General features: G+C 39.9%; 2 long non-coding RNA genes across 2 annotated transcripts in view; both read left to right on the top strand.

Annotated features, from left to right (window-relative positions):
• Positions 1-16,985, top strand: part of LOC117504477 — a 757,689-nt gene that overhangs the window by 225,276 nt on the left and 515,428 nt on the right. The window lies entirely within an intron of this gene.
• Positions 7,349-15,370, top strand: LOC117504475. The gene is made up of 3 exons (XR_004558803.1): positions 7,349-7,506; positions 13,552-13,556; positions 15,357-15,370. It is a non-coding gene; the product is annotated as an uncharacterized LOC117504475 (long non-coding RNA).

Below are 16,985 nucleotides of genomic sequence, written 5' to 3'. Positions count from 1 at the left end.
TTAGCCCGAGGCTAATCTGTTTAGCAACCTGCTCAGCGTGGTGCACCAGCCGGATTACTTATGGAAGAGACAAATCTGCACTGAGCTGAAACTCCTGAGATAACTCCTCGTCTCTCATTTCTGCCACTGATCTATCATGGATGGGCTCATCCCCTTTATTTCCACACTTGCAGTTTTGTGCTAACCCATACACAGCCCTCTGAATTGTTGTAACTTTTATTATTAACCAAATGAACTTGCTCCACACATGACCACCGTTCAACATCGACCGCATCCAGGGGATGCTATGATCTTTGTAGAATGAGTGGATGCCCTGATTGCAGTACTTGAAGCTGACTGGGGACTTGATGATTGACCTGGATCAAGACAAACTCCCAGCTTTCAATAACTTCTTGGCCATCAAAAGTGTATCTGTTGAAAAATCCATGGTCATCCCTGGAAAAGATGTCATCTTGAAGGGAGGATATGTTGCTCTAAAATCTGTTTACCTTTTTGGATTAATGCTGCCATTGCAGCAGTCTAAATTAACTTGGCCAAGAGTACTGACACAACCCCAAATCAAGACAGGCCCTGGGCTTTGGACCTGTTGCAGATAAATCCGAATGGTTCTTTTTGACTTTGGTCCAAGGTCACATGGTGCCCATTTCCTCCAAAAAAAATCAAGTGCTGATTTTTCTGACCACAACGCATTTCCACTGTATGGCGATCCAGCCCAGATGCCTCGAACACAGATATGTTGACGCAGCAAGGTTAACGAAAGACTTTTTTTCATAGTAAAGTTTTAAGTGGCATCAATGGATGCAACTCCAGTTTGTAGTGCTTGACAAAGGTTTCCCAAAATAATCCCTTTCCCATGTGGTTATATCAGTTATTGATGAATGAGTGTTTTTGATGCAGTCCCATCTGAAAGATTGTCGATCACAGGTGTTTATTTTAGGAGTGCATCCTTGCCCTTTAAATTAACCCACAGAGGGGAGAAATATCCAAATCCCTTCCAATCTTTTTTTGAAGATCATTGCTTTAAGGGTGATTCTTTAACTACGGGCACTATTGGCCTTGTAAATGTAATTTACCACACCACTGACTTACAATATAAAGCGCCTTGGGGCAACTGTTTGTTGTGATTTGGCGCTATATACATGTGCTCTGATGTCTATCTCCATAGAAACTACCCAAACAATCTTTCATACAAACTGTTTAAAGGGACGTTACAGTGTTGTGGTGGAAATTACAGCAATAGTGTGGGACAACTACATTTTGTTTAAAAAAATCACAACAGTTGTATGACATTGAATACCCCAATTATGTTTTGATTTTACTGATATTTTATTGAGATATTTTAAAACATTAGAAAAAAACGTTTCTTTACCATTCATTTTTATCATTGAAGATCAAAAGTCTGGGTGTGGGACAAGCACAAAACGGCAATATTTGCATATAATGATGCTGAAAAAAGGTGAAAGTCATCAGACTACTAGAACAAATTTCTTAACACACTTTCATTGTAAAGATAACTATAAAAGTGTGAAATCTCCCCTTTTTTCTGTTTTTCATACAATATGATCAAAGGACATAAGTGCCCGTAGTCTAAGAATAAATGAATGGTAATTATGCTTTATTCACTCTTGAAAAAACCTTCGCCATCTGCTTGGACCTTGGAAAGATCCTCATGTAGAGTATTGTGTTGATAAATATCACGAGCCAAGAAAAGGTGTTCTGTTCATTTACTAATGCAACTGTTAATTGGTAAGCAAGTAAGAAGCATGACCTTTGTTTAAACCCACATGCTATTACACTACCTGTGTGTGTGAGGGTTTGGAGGGACGGGAATGAGATGTTAGAGGAATGACTGCCAGGTTATTGAAGTGGCTGAGATGTGGGGAAATGGAGGAAGCGGCCACCTTTTCACTCGGCCCCCATCCAGTCATATCAGCTGTCTGAGCTTTTTCAAAGGAAATTTATTTTTAGATATTTCAGAAACTCATTTGAAAGCGATTTTCACTCTATGGCGGCAGCCTCCTCCTGCTGCGCCAGCCTTTACCCCCCCTCTCCTCTGGCACCCGATGTGTCGCTGAGCCCATTCCTTGGCAGTCAGCACAGTTTTGATTTAATTCTGAGGGCCATCTGTAATCCCCTGCAGGACACCCAGGCCCGTAGCCTCACACACCATACCTCTCTCTCAGCCTTTCTCTCTCCTGCTGCCTCACAACCCTGTCTTTTCTTCTTCACCTATACACAGCAGCTCCCCCCCACCGCACCTACTTGCCCCCCCAGCGCCGCTGCCCCACTGTGGGACTGTCAACGCATCTCAGACATGCCGGGATAATGGGATTGCTGAGCATCAGTCTTTCAACAGGTTATCCTCACGAGAAATGAGACGCATAGCTGAGAACCGCTACAACAGTGCATTGGTATTCAGTGTTATTGTGGTTTTGTAGTTAATGGGATACTTTTCACTGAGCACTCCAAGAAGTCACATTACTCTAATGTATATGCACACTGCACATTATGCCTTAGTGGTGTGATCATTTAGGAGCACATTACAGGCTTTCCTGCTCAAAAAAATAGTTTGGTACTTATCATTTAAGTCCTTTAAAATCTGCGTGGAAATGCAGGTGACCGGGTTGCCTGCCTGACTGAAAAGTCTTCATATGATGCGTCTGTGGGCACGTGGTGGCATGTAAAACTCATTTTTTGTGTTTGCACAGTGCAAAATTTGAGTACAAATTAGAAATGGGGCATGAAGGGTTTGGGTGAAGGCATTATATTAATTCAGCCAGTCAGAGTGGGGCCTGTCATTACCTTTCGGCCAGAGTGCAACATAAACGAGTTTGTTGTTACTGAAAAGTGACGGACTTTCTGGTTATGACAGTTGGATTATCACACAACAGAAGTGTCCTGAAAAGGCTAAACACTTCCTAGGTCAAAAACACAGAGGTCGAGGAACACTAGGAGTGCTCCTGAAGGAATGCTAGAAAGTCCAATATTCACAACAATCTGGCGAGGAAAGCTGGAACACGGTGCCTTCTTAAAGTGTATATGCTCACCTAATGCAGGAAACATGGAGACTTGAGGGCTCAACTGTTGGAAAGTGTGGGTCATGGGGTAACTGAGCAATGACAAGCAATTCCCACCAGGGACCGGGGCGAAAGATATGACCAAAATACATGGGTGATTCTTAGACTACGGGCACTTATGTCCTTTGATCATATTGTATGAAAAACAGAAAAAAGGGGAAATTTCACACTTTTATAGTTATCTTTACAATGAGTGTTAAGAAATTTGTTCTATTAGTCTATGATGACTTTTCAGCATCATTATATGCAAATATTGCCATTTTGTGCTTGTCCCACACTGACTTTTGACCTTCAATGATAAAAATGAATGGTAAAGAAACGTTTTTTCTAATGTTTTAAAATATCTCTGAATAAAATATCAGTAAAATAATCAAAACATAATTGGGGTATTCAATGTCATACAACTGTTGTTTTTTTTTTTTAAACCAAATGTAGTTGTTTCCACCACAACACTGTAATGTCCCTTTAAACAGTTTGTATGAAAGATTGTTTGGATAGTTTCTATGGAGATAAACAGTGACATCAGAGCACATGTATATAGCACCAAATCACAACAGTTGCCCCAAGGTGCTTTATATTGTAAGGAAATGGTGTGGTGGAAATTACATTTGCAAGGCCACTAGTGCCCGTAGTTAAAGAATCACCCACATATAAAAAAAAAAAACAGGCAAATGGCTGAGACAGAAAAATGCAAAAAGAGTAGAGAGTAGCGAGTGTGGGCAACAAGTGGCTCTGAAGGGCTTAGTGTATACATATGTGAGAAACTACTCAGACATATGTTAGCAATATGTATGCAAATTTTTGTGTTTTTGTTGTATTTTGTTATTGCACGTCTGTGTTGTGTTGTAGACCCACTGTTTGAGGCTTTCTGACCATTGTGTTATTTAAGTAGTAGAAATAAACTGCACTGGGCTTTAGAGTTTAGTGCAGTTAATTTCTGGTGTCAGACACTATAAACACACTTGCTCTGTGCCTGACTACACTTTATACCCACGTGAGGACAAGTAAATATTTGATTTAGCAGATCCATAACTGTGTAGACACTCACACTTATGTTGAGTTAATTGCTGCATTCTGCTGGGTGGAAGATGTATTAATATTCAACCAAGATAAGAGTTTTAAGCTGTAATTAACAGTAATTTGATTGGACACGCAATTTAGTTATTTATACAACATAATAATGTCACATACAGAAAACTTAACATTATGCATAGTTTATCTAATCATATCGTCTTGTAATTCTGCATATCATATTCGCTCATCAGAGTGCCCAGAGCCCTCCATGCGAAAATGTGCCTGAAGAGGGAGTGGGAAGAAGCCCAAGCATGGCCATTATTGTGTTATTTGGAATACCCATTTCAATAAAATGTCTGATTTCATCACAAATAAAACATTCACAAATAACTCACCTGTTTGTGCCTGTTTATTTTGTCCTTGTCCTGTTTTATTTTTATAAAAACTCTCGATGGGAGACATCAAAGTTTAAAAAAAAAAAAAAAAAGAAAAAAAAAAATACAAGACTTTACATGAGTTGAAGAAAAGGGGAAATAGAAACAGAAGCTGCTCTCCCAAAGAGATGATCATTGTTTCTACTCTCTGCGGTGTTTGCACAGGCACAGTGCGAGAGGTTGGATGCTTGTTGCACTTCAGCAGCGAGATACCCTCATGGCAGCTGACCAGAATAACAGGTTTGATTTTCATCCGACCACACGATCGCCAATCAGGAGGTGGTCGTGAGAGGTTAAACGCAGCTCGTTACTCCATGTATACTACATGATGCAGGACGCGCGATTTAGCTGAAACTCGGCACAATCCAAAAAATTCTCGCATGAGTGGAAAAAAGGGCCAAAACTCAGTGTAAGCCCAGCTTAAGTACTGAATGTATGGCAGTGTTCTATTTATTTTGACACCGGTTATATCAGATGGTTATCTAATTACAATTTGGCTTTTGTTTTTTTTTTTGAAAATGCCTTTTTTTGGGGGGGAAAAAAATGGAAATAGAGACTGGAATGGACGTCACGTAACTAGCGGCGTGCCGCACGGTGGCCATTACTAAGGGTGGAGAGAGCACCTTGGGCCAGTTAAACAGAAGTGAAATGAGGAGAAAGGCAGCCAGTGCTTCACCATCAACTGCACCAACTACAAAAACAAATTCTCGAGTACTAAAATGAACTGTACAACAGCCTTAATGTAATTATGTAAAACAAATGTCTATTTTAAAGTCGTTATGTCACAATTTAATATCAATATACTGAGACTATAACTCAACGCCATAAGTTCTTTTCATTAAGCTGCGTTCACATGCATACAGATATGGAAACAAATGTTTATTTCTCTCTCTCTCGTTTAATATGATGTGTACATGGTGGTCATAGGCGGCATTTAAATTTTAACAGTGTGGTTGGAGGGGATGGAGGAGGTACTTTTTACCCTGACTGAGGGTCAAAAGTCATAAATTCTGAATGGCTTTATATCTACTTGTAATAAAATGTTAGTAAAAATCATGTTATTAAAAGACTAGCAATAATATTACAGTGGAAAAAGCAGCAAGGTAAATGTCCACAATGGCAAGACATACTTCAGATTTTTATTTTAAAACATAAGGATTTTTTATCCAGGCATCTGTGGGTTCGTTAGAGCTTTTAATCAGCATGAATACAACTTAAAAAAAACATCACAGTAAATGAACAGAATGGCATATTTTCCCCAAATTTCCACACTTTACATAAAACAATTTTTTTTTTTACCCACACATGCATAGGTTCATTGGAAAGAGCTTTCAAATGGCTTTAAAACAAGCTTACATTTATTAAAATCCTTTAAGAAATAGCGATGCTAGTGCAAAAAAAAAGCGATCAGTTTATTATTGATGATCTGCACATCTCCACTCTTAGTAATGGCCCCTTCCTGTCCTGAGCGATGCTAATGTAGATTGAGGCGCGCACGTCCATTCCAGTCTATATTTCCATGAAGATAACTTTTCAGTTAGCTGATTATCTGTTATTGAAGCTAATTTTTTGGTTAGCTGTGCCCACCACTGAGTAGCAGGATGTGGCCTAGGACAGGGATGTGTGGGTTACGCTGCTGGGTCTACTGCCACCATGACCTGGTCCTAGATAAATGGCAGAACATTGTGGTTTTTGAGGTTTTTTTCTGGATAGACATACACTGATTTGGGATTATTATGGCATGCTTGTAAATGTGTATGGTCTCAGAAATGTTGGCTTTTAGTAGTGTCCTTTTCCTCATACAGTATTTTGGCCCTGTCACATTACAGGCGTGCAGATCATGTAGGCACAGTTGTGTTCAAAATAATAGCAATACGTTTTAAAAAGTGTGTAAAGATCAAAATCTTTACATAGCTTTCATTTGCATACATCCAAATGCATTGGGAACTCTGCACATTCTATTTCAATCAAAAATTGATCAAATTTACAGAAAGTGAAGAAAAAGGAATATTAAGCTGTTTAAAAAATAGCATTTGCTGTAAAAACTGAAAAATGCTTTTAGATTTCTTTCCTGTGAATGACTTAACTTTAGTTGTATAACTAATGTCGCTGAGAACTGCTTCACATCTGTGTTGCATGGAGTCGACCAACTACTGGCCACTGTGAACAGGTATTTTAGCCCAGGACTGTTGGACTACAACCCACAATTCCTCTGCATTTCTTGTTTTTTCCTCAAACAGCATTTTTGATGTTTTCTATTGGATTAATGTCCAGGGATTGGGTTGGCCACTCCATAACATTAATCTTGTTGGTCTGGAACCAAGATGCTGCTTGTTTGCTGGTGTGTTTGGGGTTGTCTTGTTGAAACACTCATTTCAAGGACATTTCTTCTTCAGCATAAGGCAACATGACCTCTTCAAGTATTCAAACCGATCCATGTGATAAACAGGCCCAACAACTTACTATGAGAAACATCCCGTATCATGATGCTTGCTCCACCATGCTTCACTGCCTTCAACAGTGTACTGTGGCTTGAATTCATTTGGGGGGGGGGGGGGGTCTTCTGGCAAACTGTCTGCGGCCCCTTGACTCAAAAAAGAACAATCTTGTTTTCATCAGTCCACAAAATGTTGCTCCATTTCTCTCCATGTCACTTAGATCTTCTTTGATTACCCTTGAGCTGATCATTGGCTGAGTCTTTTCCATTCTGGCTATTCTTTGATCCATTTGAAAGATGGTTTTCTGTTTTCTTCCATGTCTTTCAGGTTTTGTTGCTATTTTAAAGCATTGGAGATCATTTTAGCTGAGCAGTCTGTTTTCTGCACTTCTTTATATGCTTTCCTCTATTCAATCAACTTTTTAATCCAAGTGCGCTGTTATTCTGAACAATGTCTGGAACGTCCCATTTTACTCATATTTTCAGAAAGAAATGCACGACAATCAACATGTACAACATCTGTTGCCTTTGTCCTTCAATATGGGTCACAGAAAGAAAAATACAATTATTTTTTTATGAACAGCTGAAAAAAATCATCTTTCTTAACTTTCTATAAAGTAATAATTTTGATAAATTTTTCTTGTTTTGATTTGGACTGGAATGTGCGGTGTTGTCAATGGATATGAAAGCTATTTTAAGAATTTGAACTTTACTCAGTTTTTTAAAACACACTGCTTTTCAACACAACTGTAACACCAGTTTAACGTGATCAGACTGCTTATGGGGAACGGTTACCATTACTTCCTGTTTTTCCAAGTAGTTGTGATGTTTTACTATCAACGTGTCTTATTTCTGTTATCTGTGTGTAACTTTAAAAACATAACGGAACATAGTGTCAACGTTTTTGAACTTGCATGAAAGTTTCTATCTTTTTCATAATAGTTCCGTGGGCTTGGTCGAACTTTCCTGGACATGAGGCTTCACAGGCTGATTGGAACTTACCCCATGAATGTCTGGCTTTCAGGGTAAAGCAGTTTAGCGGTTGGTTGACTCTGTAAGCTCTGGTCAAAGATAAGCACCTGCCTGGAGAGCTTTTCCATTTCCTTTCAAAGCGCCCAATCAAGTAGTGGCTGCAACTTGGCACTAAAAAGACCTAAATACCCCTCACTCTTCCCATCTGCCACAAAAAATTTGAGTCCTGCCTTCTGTCTTTCCAGCTCTTTCATTCTCCCTTCAGACTCTTACATAGAATCTTTCTCTTGCTGTCTCAAACCCCACAGATGGTTCTAATTTCAACCAGTGCTTTTAAGAGACAACTCTGTAAATGTGCAAAAGTCAAATATTTTAGCATTTAACTTGTTTAACTAATGAGGAAATACTGTGTTTTTGAGACTAGAAGATGGATTAATTCTTATTTGTGGATGATTCTTTAACTACAGGCACTATTGCCCTTGTAAATGTAATTTCCACCACACCATTGCTTTACAATATAAAGCGCCTTGGGGCAACTGTTTGTTGTGATTTGGCGCTATATACATGTGCTCTGTCACTGTTTATCTCCATAGAAACTACCCAAACAATCTTTCATACAAACTGTTTAGGGACATTACAGTGTTGTGGTGGAAATTACGGCAATAGTGTGGGACAACTACATTTTGTTTAAAAAAAAAAAAATCACAACAGTTGTATGACATTGAATACCCCAATTATGTTTTGATTATTTTACTGATATTTTATTGATATTTTAAAACATTAGAAAAAACATTTCTTTACCATTCATTTTTATCATTGAATATCAAAAGTCTGGGTGTAGGACAAGCACAAAACGGCAATATTTGCATATAATGATACTGAAAAAAGGTGAAAGTCATCATAGACTACTAGAACAAATTTCTTAACACACTTTCATTGTAAAGATAACTATAAAAGTGTGAAATTTCCCCTTTTTTCTGTTTTTCATAAAATATGATCAAAGGACATAAGTGCCCGTAGTCTAAAAATCACCCTTGTGGGGATTGTGGACATCTGCTAAGCATTAATTGACAACACAAGTTGGTAGCTATAGGTTATGACACCACTTTGCCTATTAATTCAGCTTGGGACTCCAGCAAGGATGGTCGCATTCCTCCCCTCTCCTGTCCTCCTTTCTGTTCTCTATCTCTGCTCTGACCTTCAAAGTCCCAGCCTCACCAGAGTGTGAATTCTTCAAATTAAGATTTGGATTAACCATGGAATTGATCAGATGGTCTCTCAACGCTATTGACACCATTTTTTTTTTTTTTTTACAAGGTAATCAGGGCTGGGGGATCCTGCGTGCCCTGATGGAACCTACCCCCCGGGCTATGCTCTCGATGCCTGAGACTGGAGTATGACATGCTGGCTCCACTCTCTGTGGAAGACGTTATTTCTATTCGCTTTTATAGTGGGAGGTTTGGTGGTGTTTGGTTTGTGCACTGCCCTGACCCACAGGAATATTAGCAAGACGGCTGCTTTCAGATTCTCATCCCCTCATCTGTCCATCATGATTGAGTTGGGGAATGCTGTGTAATCGCAGACTGCGTGAACTGTTGAACTCTAACTGAAAATGGATACGATCTCGGAGCATATGGCTGCATTGCAAAGGAATGTGCTGCTGAGGACCGGTTAATATTCTTTATAAATTTGGACTCTAGATGGTCAGAGGTGCAGTAAATGGAATTCTGTATCTCTCCGCCTAACATCAACATGGCAGCCTTAACGGCTCCTGAAGGCCAAATACCCTGCTCTTCCCCCAGAAGGATCTACGGCCTTGGTGATGGAATTCGGCTCCCCCTTCTTATCTATCTACCCCCTCCAGCCTGCAATGTCAGACTTTACACACACAAGGACAGAAACTGAAACTTAACTCGTCTGCACACGACGCATGTCTCCCTCCCTATTACCCCCCCCCCCCCCGCCCCGTAATTTTGTTGTTTTTACACTCATGTGATGACAATGACAATAAATGTCATCTCATAATTACAATTCCGGAGCCTAAATGGCGGTAAGCCGTTACAGCCGGATTCAGGCAGAAAAACACTCAGGTAATGCTTCTCGGAGTCTACCACAGTTATTTGACCCCGTTTCAGTCTTCACATATTTGAAACTGTGCATTGTAAAATTAAATTAAATGGAAAAGAATATCATTTTTATTCTATTAATGGGAAATTAAAGTCCTTGACATCATACTGACAATGTTCCACTGGCCTGACAGTTACCAGTTGGAAACTGTCACTAAAAATTAAATAACTGAGATACAATGGATTGTATAAAAGAGACCCAAAAGTGTCACTGCCCCCCCAATTGTGTAAAAACATACTGCATGGTTGGCCTTCAGAGATAATGGCACTAAACTGGTCAGAGTCCACTGAAGAGGTTTGCCTCAGTCTTCTGTATTTTAATTTTAATTATCTATCCACTAAAACCAGTAAAACGAGCTGAATCAAGATTTTAATTGTGATAATTTAGCTGTAGTGGCCAGAACAAATCTACATGTATTTCACACATAAAGATGTTCTAAACACTTCATTTTAAATCTGTATTTGTGAATGCTAGCCAACATAAAATAAGTAAATAAATCACTTTTCTAGAAAAAAGGTGGCAACTGTGGTTACCAGAATAATCCTGTTAAAAAAAAAAATCTGAAAATGTTACAGAAAATACTGTAAATTTTACAATATGAACCCACTATAATTTACAAGAAATTAATCGTATAATGCAATGCTAAAATACCCTCGGCCGTATGTGCATAACAATAGGAAACAGAATGTGAACTGTTGACCTCTTAAAAATATGTCAAGGTTAGCCATCTTTGAACTTGTCCAGGGTCTGTGTCCCAAGAATGCTCTCTCTGAATTTGACGACTCTGGCAGTAATAAGACTGGACTCATACTGAGCACAGATGGACAGACGGATGCACGCACGCAAGGCCTTCGCAATTCCCGGTGGCCATATTTTGGCCTTAGGTAAAAATTGCAATGGGGTATGAGCAGCCTTGAACCGAGGATGCTATCGATCGATTGATTGATTGATCGGTCGCAGGTAAAATAAGTATTGAACATGTCGCCATTTTTCTCAGTAAATATATTTCTAAAGGTGCTATTGACATGAAATTTTTTACCAGATGTCAGTAACAATCTAAATAATAAATACATACAAAGCAATTAAATTAAAAAGTACAGAAATTAAGTTATGTGTAATAAACTTGAATGACAAGAAAAAATATTGAACACCCTTACTGAAATTTGGGCTTGCCTCACAAACAAAATATCCCAGGTTCAACCCAGTCTCCTTCTACAGCTGGAGTGTACAAGAAACCAGCTCAACATGTGGATCTCATGCCAAACCTCCTGTGGTGGCCTCAAGCAAAATGGGAGCAGGACAACAGAGCCTCACTGATATACAATAAGAACTGCATTTAAATTCTACAGAAATGATTTCTTAAAAACAGTGTGATAATGTTAGAAAAATTCTGTTAATTTGTTGACTTACTAGTTGAAATATATATTTGTAAATTACAACAGTGACAAAACTTCCAGGTTGTTCTTTTAAGTGTATAAAAATTTAAGCGCCATTTATCACCAACCTAAACAGACATCTTTCAATAATGCACCTAGAAAAGCATGTGAGATGCTGAAGACACGTGGAGTGATGGTGTTCTTGCTGACTGGCACACAGTTTGAATGTTCAGAATCCCAAAGAAATTCACACTGCCAGTAAACAGTATTGTAAAGTACTGAACTGTAACTCTGTGTTTTCACAAATTTTTCAATTAAGTGAAAGTTTGACTTTTATTTCAAAGGTGCACAAAACTGCATTGTTCTCTGCCATCTGAACATTAATAAAATAAGTCCCTTCTGCCTTGTTTCACTCGTGGTCACCACAGCAGATTGGAGGTGGTTCATATTGATTTGGCACAGGTTTTACACCGGATGCCCTTTGTAAGAATGGGCAGCGGTGGCCTTGAGCTGAGAACCTGGAAACGAGTGCACTTGGCCACCACCTCTGCCTCCTTTGCACATTAATAATATACTGCCAGGGAATTGCAGAGAATTGCTTTTATTTTACTGTAAATTAGTTTGTGTACAAAATACAAGGTAATGTATTTTGATGTAACATTAAAATTTATTTTTTAATTTCTGGCCCTTCATAGGAAAGAATTTAAGATTTTGTTTTTAACACTATTAATGGCCTTGTTCTGTCTTACTTGTCTGAAATTTTTAATCTCTGCACATACAAGGTCTGTCCATAAAGTATCGTACCTTTTTATTTATTTTTTTAACTATATTGATTGATATGTTTTCATGTCAGACAAGCTTGAACCCTTGTGCGCATGCGTGAGTTTTTCCACGCCTGTCGGTGACGTCAGTCGCCTGTGAGCACGCCTTGGGAAGGAATGGTCCCGCCCCGTCGTCAGATTTTCATTGTCTGGAAATGGCGGAATGATTTGGGGTTTTTTCCATCAGAATTTTTTCAGAAGCTGTTAGAGACTGGCACCTGGAAACTATTCGAAAAATTTATCTGGCTTTCGGTGAACATTTTACAGGCTTCACAGAGAATAAGGTCTGGTAGTACAGCTTTAAGGACCCCTTTTAGGACGCTCAGTGTGCCGCGCTCCGAGCTGCGATGACACGGCACAAGCCACCGGACCATTTCTGAGCTGATGGCTCTGTGGATACGAGACCGTCGTGTGTTCTTTCTCTGGTTATCACAAGAGCTGGACATCAGCCATTTTCCATCAGATTTCACTTTTAACAAGAGATTTTGTCATGGAAAGCCGCGCGGAGGCTTCGCGCGTCACGACCGATTCGCTTTGGAAACGAGACAAAGGAACACCTCCGTTTCGGCGTGTCAGAGGACAAGTTTGGACATGTCCAGCTCTCCACAATTTCACTGATACTTACTGGACTGGTAAGCATTGAAAGCCGATATAGACGTCCAAACTTGTCCTCTGACACGCCGAAACGGAGGTGTTCCTTTGTCTCGTTTCCAAAGCGAATCAGTCGTGACGCGCGAAGCCTCCGCGCGGCTTTCCATGACAAAATCTCTTGTTAAAAGTGAAATCTGACGGAAAATGGCTGATGTCCAGCTCTTGTGATAACCAGAGAAAGAACACACGACGGTCTCGTATCCACAGAGCCATCAGCTCAGAAATGGTCCGGTGGCTTGTGCCGTGTCATCGCATCTCGGAGCGCGGCGCACTGAGCGTCCTTAAAGGGGTCCTTAAAGCTGTACTACCAGACCTTATTCTCTGTGAAGCCTGTAAAATGTTCACCGAAAGCCAGATAAATTTTTCAAATAGTTTCCAGGTGCCAGTCTCTAACAGCTTCTGAAAAAATTCTGATGGAAAAAAACCCCAAATCATTCCACCATTTCCAGACAATGAAAATCTGATGACGGGGCGGGACCACTCCTTCCCAAGGCGTGCTCACAGGCGATTGACGTCACCGACAGGCGTGGAAAAACTCACGCATGCGCCCAAGGGTTCAAGCTTGTCTGACGTGAAAACATATGAATCAAATCCATATAGTTTAAAAAAATAAAATAAAAAGGTACGATACTTTATGGACAGACCTCGTACAGTAGGATATTACAGGTGGCTGGGCAACTCATAATACAAACTCTGGGGTGATTGTGTTTTTGCGGTAGCTGAACCCAGACTGTGGAACACGCTACCTATACCTACCTATCTATACACACTATTTCCTTCCCAGCACTTTTTAAATCAAAGCTCAAGACTTATGAAATATGTTGATTGATTGATTGATAGTAATCTTATGAAATAAACATGTACGTTGTGATATCAATTTGGGGTACAATCAAAGAAAAGGTGAAAATGTGCAAAAAGAATACAAATACCACACATATTAAGCAATACAACTAAATTGGGTGGAGGGGGTAGTCATCAAAAACCCTCCAGATTACATCCCTGGACATCAAAATCCCAGAATTTCCCAAATCCCAAAAGGCCCCCAGACCCTATGCCAGCAAAGGTCAAACCCCCTGTTTTTAGATCCTGGCCTGGTCCCATCTTCACGTTGTCTCTGCTCTTTGAGGTTGTTTCCTCGCTGTTGGCAGGTGACGTGTGTGAGAATGCTGAGTCAGCGGTTCCGGTGCGAGTCTTTCTTGACACATTGTCTTGCTTGTGACCTTCTCTGCTTCTTCAGTGTCCATAATAAATGGCAGTGAGGTGTCAGCGTGGTCACGCAGCGATAGCACTGTGCAGGAATAACGAGTAGCTTAACAAACCGATCATGACTTCTCCCTGAATAATGTGTGGCTGTGGTCTAATGTGCTGGGGTTACTTTTTAATTACAGTTGTGGTTTTCCTTGTTTTGTGGAAAAATCAGCATTTTGCTTTCCTGAACACGTTTTCATTTCGTGTGTTTGAGACCTAATACTCTGTGTAAAGGCACTGTTGTGACCGTTAGTAAGTTTAAATACACCTTATCTAATAACTCTCAAGCTCAATTTTCCACAATTGCACATATTTAATTTTTTAACAGCACGTGTTGTCAGTTTATTTCCATATAAAAAGAATTTTAAAAGGGAGGATCCCAGAAATTTGCACTTCTTAAAACCTCTTGCTAAATGTTATTAGGTGACAAATGAGGAACCTCTTTGACATTGAAGGGCCTACCTGAAGAACCACTTCCATCTTGCTTTTTGACCAGGCAAAATAATCTAAAGAATCTGGAACAAGATTCTGGAGCAGTAGGTAGACCTGAGCTTGATACCAGGTCACACTACCTATGCCCTTGGAAAAGACACTTCATCTACATTGTCTGTCCACAAATGCTTGGATGGGGGCAACTTATTTCAAATATCAGGTTAAAATCATCACTTTTATAGTGAAATAAAAGTATGGCACTGTATGGTAAATTTGTGTCAAGTAATCAGGTTTTAAAAGTTGAGTGGTGATGCTAGAAGGTAACAAGTGAGGGAAGCCCCCAAAACACTCAAACAGCTCTGAAGAAGGTATACAGGCTTCTGTGGTTGTGGTTGGATAAACTATGCATTGTGCAACGTTGATCTGTTACATCAAAAGTTATATATCTTCATGATGAAGTGCTAGGAGGAGTTTATTAAAGAATGTGAAATTTCAGATGCAGTTTGCCCGAAGGCACATGTGAAACCTGAGCCTAGATTTGAGATTTTCCTGTTTTACAATCCTTCTCAACTTTACTCTAAGGTGAAGCAGCCTTGGTGGCTTCCCTCACTCCTTCCATCATAATCACTGTTTTTGGGAACTGCCTACTTGACAGTTTTACCATATTGTATATATTTATTAATGTTTGATTTAAATGTCGTCCAAGACATATTCTGTGACATAGATGTGTCTATCCAAGTCACAGAGACAGAGGGAGGCGTGGAAAGCTATAAGGGTGGAAGTAGGAGTGAAACTTTGTTGGCAGTATGATTAGTAAAGGGAGAGAGCTGGCTGATGTGATGGAGAGGAGAAAGATAAATATATTGTGTTTGCAAGAGACCCAGTGGAAGGGCAGTAAGGCCAGGAGCATCGGTGGTGGGTTCACGTGTGTCACAGTGATGATAGGAAGAGAAATTGCATTGAGGTAATTTTAAAGGAAGAGTATGTTAAGTGTGTTGGAGGTTAAAGGACTGCAGTTGGTCCAGATGCCATTCCAGTGGAGGCATGGAAATGTTTAGGAGAGATGACAGTGGAGTTTCTAACCAGATTGTTCAATAAAATCTTGGACAGTGAGAGGATGCCTGAGGAGTGGAAAGAAAGTGTGCTGGATACTATTTTTAGTAACAAGTGTGATGTTCAGAGCTGCAGTAACTACAGAGGCATAAAGTTGATCAGCCACAGCATGAAGTTATGGGAAAGAGTAGTAGATGCTAAGCTTAGAAAATGGGCTTGCAGCAATATGGGTTCATGCCAAGAAAGAGCAGTACAGATGCAATGTTTGTTCTGAGAGTACTGATGGAGAAGTATAGAGAAGGCCAGAAGCAGCTGCATTGTGTGTTCATGGATTTAGAGAAAGCTTATGACAGGGTGCCAAGAGAAAACGTGTGGTATGTGGTACATAGGCGCTTAGCTCATGGCTTCACTCCACCTGCCAGACTGTTTTAGATGATGTGGCTCCATGCATTCAAAATCAGGCAGCCTAAAACTAAATCTGAGCCCTGGCTAAATGACACGACTCATTCTGTTAGACGTGAGTGCCATAGAGCTGCACGCAAATGGAAAAAGGACAAACTACAGGTGTCTTTTCCAATGCTAAGGGACTGCTGTCAACATATCACGCAACTGTGAAAAATGCTAAAAGAATGCACTTATCTGATATTGTTAAGCTGTCACAAGCCTCTTGTGTTGTTCAAGATTATTGACTTTGTTCTTGATGTTCCTCAGACTGTCTCTAAAAAATTTTCTTAACTTTTTTATTGATAAGGTCTCTTCTGTTCGGGCTCTTATCTCACCTTCTGCTTATGACCCCTAAAATCTCTGTCCCCTGCTCTGCTGTCTTTGCCCAGTTTGAGCCTGTCCTTTTTACAGGAGATTGTTGGTTATTTGACGCTGTCAGGTTCTCCAAACAGCGCTGTCCCTTCTTCACTATTTAAAGAGGATTTTCACACTGTAGGACCATCTGTTTTTGCAGTTACTAATAGCAGTCTGTCCTCAAGTGTGGTCCCTGAAAAATTTAAACAGGCAGTAGTGCATCCTCTGATTAAAAAGCCTGGGCTAGATCCTGCAGTTTTTGCCAATTTCAGACCTATCTTCAATCTGCCTTTTCTTTCAAAAATCCTCCAAGATAGTTTAGTTTAATTAATGCTCTTTCTGAAAGAACACAATATTCTCGAGGTTGTCCTATCTGGTTTTAACACCCTGCCCAGCACCGAGTCGGCTTTTTTGAATTTTTAATGATATCTTTACAGGCACTGACTGTGGTAGCTGTTTTATTCTCTTGCTTTTAGATTTAACTGCTGAGATTTGACACAGTGGACCATGAAATCCTGATCTCTCGCTTGGAGCAGTGCGTGGGC

The sequence above is a fragment of the Thalassophryne amazonica genome, chromosome 22 (assembly GCF_902500255.1).
Source record: "Thalassophryne amazonica chromosome 22, fThaAma1.1, whole genome shotgun sequence".
NCBI classification, from domain to species: Eukaryota; Metazoa; Chordata; class Actinopteri; order Batrachoidiformes; family Batrachoididae; genus Thalassophryne; species Thalassophryne amazonica.
The sequence above is the reverse complement of the archived record's forward strand: the minus strand, read 5'-3'. Positions and strand labels throughout refer to the sequence as shown.